Genomic DNA, 6949 nt, shown 5'->3' with positions numbered 1-6949 from the left:
TATGCCCATCAACCTTATCAAAGTTATCAACATCAAATACATTATGCTGGTATGCAAAGACCCACGACTCAGACGATCCCATCTTATCCTGGGTATGCTTCGCCAAAACTGAATCAAAAGTTGCCTTTCGTAGCAACTTTAGAATTACCAGATTTGAATTGGCTAACAAATGATCCAATTGCTTATGCCCCTTGGTGGTCGGTGATTCCTTATAAACTTCCGTCAGATATTCTTAAATTTAATGGAAATCTGGGTGAAGATCCATCGAATCATGTGATGACCTTTCATCTGTGGTGTTCATCCAATACTCTCAATGATGATTCAATTAGGCTTCGACTTTTTTAGAGAACGTTAACTGGACCAGTAGTAAAATGGTACATCGAAATGCCTAGAGCTTCATTCGATAACTTCAGCGTCCTTTCCACCACCTTTTTAACCCATTTTAAGTTACCCATAAGGTACGAAACAGGAATGGAGCTTCTTACCAATTTTAAATAGACGACAACCACTCACATATCTGATCATATTCACGAGTGGGGACGTCAGCGTAGAATGGTAAAGACATATGTTCCTGATTAGCTGTTAGCTGAATGGTTTATTAAGTCATTATTACCTTCTATTACAAAAGATGTGGCCAAGGGAGGAGTTATCACTGAAGAGCAAGTCATTGCTCGTGCGCAATATCTAGACTTGATCTATACTCAGTCTTGCACACTCTACGACAAAATTCCTGATGCTCCAAGACCAAAGTTTTCCGTTCCTTCTCCTCCTAAATTGAACAGGGACTCACATGCTGGCGATGATGTGATTGGTACCTCAAGTACGCAAAATACGAAGGCCTCATCTGGTAAATCCCTTGCAGTTTCCAGTAAAAAGGCAAACGAAAAACTTCCTGCCTCGGAGGCTAATGCTGTGTCGACCGACAAAGGCAAAGAACCGAAGAAACCAGGGGGCAAGAAGAAAAATAAAGGAAAAAAGAAGAAATAGGATGATTCATCTCCTGAAAAATCTTCTAAAAACCCTTCTAGGCAAACGAAACCTAATCGGCCATGTCTCATATGCTATGAGGACCATTGGATATGAGATTGTCCGCATAATGCTGAGATTAAGAAGTTCTTCAAGGGTTCAAAAACCTCAGCGGTATTGACTGATCCATTTCCAAACCCAGAAACCAATCTGGTTGCTAGCAAAAATTCTTCCCCATCCCAAGTGCTTATGTTGTCCATTTTGAAGCAGCAAAATGATGCTTTGATATCGACAAGGAATAAAGATTACAGGAATCCACAGCTATCGAACAACAAGGCTGCCGACCAACCTAGTAGTTCGACAACAACTTCAACCGAAGTTGTGCCACCCATCATTCCTGAGCTAACGATAAAGCCACCGAAGGGAGTAGTACACAAATCGACGTTTAATCCTCGTGCTCGAGCAGCACAGAATTATAATATAGTGGAGGATCTGGCCCAATCGATGTCCGCTATGTCGACACTTGAAGTACTGCAAAATTGCCCTTCCCAAAAGCAGGCTTTATTATCAGCAATAGGTGGTATTGACCTAGCAGATTCCAATCTTGTGGCCTTTAATCATAAAGGATATGAAAGCCCTCAACAAAACTGTTCATCGAACAATTATTGATGCGGGGGCATCTACATGCATTATGTCAATGAGTTGCTGAAAAACATTAGGCTCACCACCCTTGTCGTGATCGTCAATGACATTAAAAGCATTCAATGGATGAACATACACCCCGTACAGGATTTTAAGTAACTTGCAAGTTGAACTGGGGGGAAAAACAGTAGAAATTGATGTCGAAGTTATCGATGGAAACCTCGATTACAACATCCTACTAGGAAGGCCCTGGATTTATGCTATGGCTGCTGTTGTGTCAACATACTTTAGAAAGATTGCATTTCCTTTTCAAGGAGGAATTACAATCGTTGACCAACAAACATTTCTCCCCAACAGTTCACAAGTTATGGGAAGCATCCCGATGATCCATGGAAGCTCTCAATCGCTTTAAAATATTGGAGTAGGCCTCCTAAAAGACCCTACATTGATGGGTACTTTTGCTCTTCCGCCTCCAAATAATCTAGTGGAAGTAGTCACGGTGGAAACATGCAATATGGTATGTTATATATCTAAAAAGATTCAGAAGATTTCCAAACATGATGTTAGCATGGATCATTGCCAGGTATTGCCTCCAAGCCCAATAGAAATATTGTAGCAATCAATTTTCTTGGCCTAGGCGACAAACCCAAATCAACACTCATCGAGTGTTTGGATAGATAGGTCTAAGGAATATGGTACCTCTTCAGATCCTTGCTCACATGTACATTCCACAGACGAAGGAATTATTCAGTCCATGATGATAGGAGAGGCACCATGGGAAAATTACCACCATCGTTCCCATCTTTCGGATTACCACGAAGATTGTTCCAGTGACCTTAATCATCCTTCAGTTTTTGATTTTCTATCAAATAATGTAAATACGGTGGATTCCGAGTGAAATCTGTCCAATATTGAAGAAACTATTGCCATAAATATATCGACCAAACCAAATGTTGTAGATAATATTCATGTCGGTAAATCTTGCTCTTCTTTAGAACTAGAAATATATTGTTCTCTCTTTCACGAGTTCAGAGATGTATTTGCATGGTCATATGAAGAAATGCCAAGATTTAACTCGAGCATAGTTGAACATGAAATCAAGATGTATCTAGATGTCAAACCGGTACGACAACGGCTTCAGCAGGTGCACCCGAAGAAAGCCGTTGCCATCAAGGCAGAAGTTGAAAAACTTTTACATGCTGGTTTCATTTACCCGGTTCCTCTAACCGATTGGGTATCGAATATTGTTCCTGTGATGAAAAAACAAAGAACGATCAGAGTGTGCGTTGATTACAGGGGTGTGAATCAAGCTTGTCCAAAGCACAACTACCCTACACCCTTCATTGACCATATAATTGATGAATGCGCCAGATGTGAAATCTTTTTATTCATGGATGGATTTTCCGGGTATAATCAAATTAATATCCACCCACAGGACCAGTCGAAGACTCCATTGATATGTCCATGGGGCACATTCGCGTATCGCAAGCTACCTTTCGGTTTAAAGAATGCAGGGGAAACCTTTCAGAGGGCTATGAATTATGCCTTCCATGACATCAAGAATATCGTTCAACTGTATCTCGACGATCTACCAGCTCATTCGCGAAAGCGGACTGATTATCCGTAGCATTTGAGAGCTATATTTCTATGTTGCCGACACTATAAGATACAACTCAATCCACACAAGTGTGTGTTTTGTGTTGGTTCTAGTCGTTTACTTAGCTTTGTGGTTTCTAAGGATGGGATTCGACTCGACCCATGTAAGGTTCAGGAAATGATCGAAATGCCTCCACCTTCAAATTTGCTTCAGATTCAAAAACTCCAAGGGAAAGTAAACTTTCTAAGGAGGTTCATTCCAAATTACGCCAAACTTGCTAAAGGTTATACGTGTCTTTTGAAAAAATAAGTACCCTTTAACTGGGATCACGTTGCACAAGCTTCCTTTGATGCTCTAAAGGAATCCCTAATAAAAGCATCATTAATGTACGCTCCTGACTATCAAAAATACTTTAACTTGTATCTAGCTGTAGCAGATACGACCATCGCAATGGTTTTAGTTCAAGAAGACAATGGAATCAAACATCCCATCTATTATTTAATTGGAAACTTAAATGATACAGAAAGAAAGTACTCCTATGTTGAAAAGTTGGCTCTTGCAGTTGTTCAAGCAGTACAAAGATTTCGACATTATATCCTCTTTCGAAAAACTACCATTTTGTTAGATTGGAACCCAATGACTTACATTCTGTCGCGTCAATTGATTGGGGGCAAATATTCGAAATGGATAGCCATTTTGCAAGAGTTTGATCTAGAATTTGTAAAATCCAAATCAAAGAAATCTCTGGTTTTTGCAGAGTTACTATGCGACTTCCCATCGTCGTCCAATGATTCAACTTCCAAAGCATCAATCATGGATGAATCTTTGTTTCTGATATCATCGAGCGATCCATGGTATGGAGATATAATCATCTATCTCCAAACCCAAACATATAGGCCTAACACCTCTCGCTCAGAACAACGACGTACTTGACACCAAGCAAAAAACTACATGATCACCGGTGATACACTTTACTGTCGTGGTATCGATACAGTTCTGTGGAGGTGCCTCACCCATGAGGAGGCTGAAAAAGTCCTGAATGATTTTCATTCATGCACATGTGGGGGCTCATCAATCTGGTTACGCTACGACACAAAATATTTTACAAGCAGGTTGCTTCTGGCCAACATTGTTCAAAGGTTGCATAACCGCAGTCAGAAGTTTCCATGCTTGTCAAATCTTCGACCGCAAAACCAGAATACCACCCACACCTCTACATCCAGTAGTTGTTATTGGGCCATTCGCCAAATGGGGCATAGATTTCATGACATGTAACACCACCTCGGCCGGGGGACATGGGTATATTATAGTCGCAATTGACTATTTTATGAAATGGGCCGAGACAATGCCTAGTTTAAACAACAGCGATGAAACGACTGCTCTTTTCTTTTTCAATCATGCAGTCTCTAGATTCGGTGTTCCATAAGCTATAGTCACAGATCACAGATCACATTTCCGCAATCACATGATGGTTGAATTGGCTGCCAAATTAGAACTGTCTCACAACAGTTCTACTCTGTATTATTTGCAAGCTAACAGACAGGTTGAGGCCATCAACAAAGTCCTGAAGTGCATGATGCAAAGGATGATTGGAGTCCACAAACGGAGTTGGCACCTAATCCTGTACTCGGCCTTGTGGGCATATAGGACATCAGTGAGAAATGCAACCGATTTACGCCTTTTCAATTGGTGTATGGTCTGGAAGCGGTCTTGCCAATTCAGTGTGAGATTTTGTCTCTCAAGCTCGTAGTCGACCTTCTCCCCAGAACTTCAGAGGAAGAGGCTTGTTTCTTGGAACCAATCCAATTGGATGAAACCCGTCATGACGCCACCTTGGCTAACGAAGCTCATAAGAAACAAGTCAAGGTGCAGTTTGACAAGAATGTCAAACCCTGTGTCTTCTCAGAAGGCGACCTGGTCTTACTTTACGACCAGGAATCCAATAAATTGGGAGCAGGAAAGTTCCAATCATTGTTGATGGGTCCCTACATTGTTAAGTGAGTCTTAGCGAAAGGAGCCTATGAGCTAGTAGATTATGATGGGATTCCACTGTCACAACCCCAAAACGGGTTGTACCTTAAACGTTACTATGCTTGATTAAGTGTAGTAATGTCTTTATATGCTTTTGTTACATTTTTGTTTTCATCAAGAGTGATCTTTTTGGTTAGGTAATCCGATTTTTCATTTGTTGCAGATGTCAAACCTTTTGGAATCATTTGTTGGATACGCCAAAGGAGCTAGTCGTAGTATGCGAAACCTATCTTCTGCAGCCTGGGCCATTTTTGATCCAAGCGGCGAGTTAGTGAGTTTCAGAGGGGTATGTATTGGTCGGTCAACGAATAACATCGCTGAGTATAGCGTGTTGATAGAGCTTCTCTTTGATTGCATCGCACATGGCATACGCCGACTTGTTGTCAGGCTAGACTCACAGCTCGTCATCCTACAACTTACCGGCATCTATTCCGTTCGGAATTCAGCTATCTATCGTATGTTCCTAAGGGTCAAGATTTTGGAAAGGCAATTTGATTCTATTCAATATCAACACATTTCCAGAAGCTTAAACACATTAACTGATTCATTATAAAATTATGTGTTAGATAGACTTTTGTAGCATTTATAAAAGAAAGCAATTCAATCAACATTTGCATCAAGATCATATAACTTAACCAAAATAAAGCTCCAAAAATAAAAAATATATATAACTATTTATACTTTTTCAAAATGTTTTGTGTCCAGGACAAAATCAGTCATACGACCCAAAAACTCAAAAATGCAGGAAAGCACCCTAGACTAATGGTGCTGGTGATAACAAGTCACCACCTGGGTGATCATACGTAAGAGCCTAGTCCATCGACTCGGCACACCTTTCGTATGGTGCTGTAATCTCAGAGGTAACTCGTCGGTCCTCACATCCTGAATACCAAGGGTGAGACCCTCGATCCAATCCTGCAATACTGCAAGGGTCTCGATTACGTCCAGATCGCGAAGGACAACCCTCCCTACAACCTCTCCTACTAGAACGGCAGCTTCTACCCTCAGGCACACTGTTGGTTGCACTGGTCCAATATCTGCTTGAATATATGAGTTTTATTAGTCTTGATAACATTTAAAAACACAAGAACATTATAAAATCAATAAACAGAGATATGGTCAGATCTTTTACCTATAACACCCCACTGCTCACTAGCTGGCAACACCAAATTTGGGTCACCCCAGAAATCCATCCCGGCATACGGATACTCGACATAAACCATCTGCTGATGGTTGAACCACTCAAAGAAGGCATCAGACAATGAAATCTGTGACTGACCAGCATGTCTGGCCATGAGATCGACCCATCTCTGCATTCATGGTTCTGTCAGCGCTGGCACTCCAAGTGAAATGTACTGTGGCTGCATCAGTGGGATCTTCTCCAAGGTGAAAGCGGTCAGAATAGAACCATAACCAAAGTTCGTGGATCTTCCATTCTTCACCTTGGTAAGCTGTTATTTTATCACCAAAAGTATTGGATCACACCAGTTGAATACCTTTGGTTCAAGGCATTCCAAGGCATACTGCATATAGGACCTATTGGCTAAGTGAAGAGTCGCGCTACCAGCCAATCTAGCAAAGGTGAATAAGATAGTCCTCAAGGACCGGTCAATGACATCTCAAATACTGATCTTGCCATCCCTGCTTGGCTAAGATCCATCTCTACAGAATCGGAAAATATAATCCCTCACGAATTCACCACCACGGGCGGAT

This window comes from Pinus tabuliformis, chromosome X, assembly GCF_031772625.1.
Source record: "Pinus tabuliformis cultivar Carrire ecotype Pingquan chromosome X, CPIR1, whole genome shotgun sequence".
Classification (NCBI taxonomy): Eukaryota; Viridiplantae; Streptophyta; class Pinopsida; order Pinales; family Pinaceae; genus Pinus; species Pinus tabuliformis.
This window is presented reverse-complemented; position numbering follows the sequence as displayed.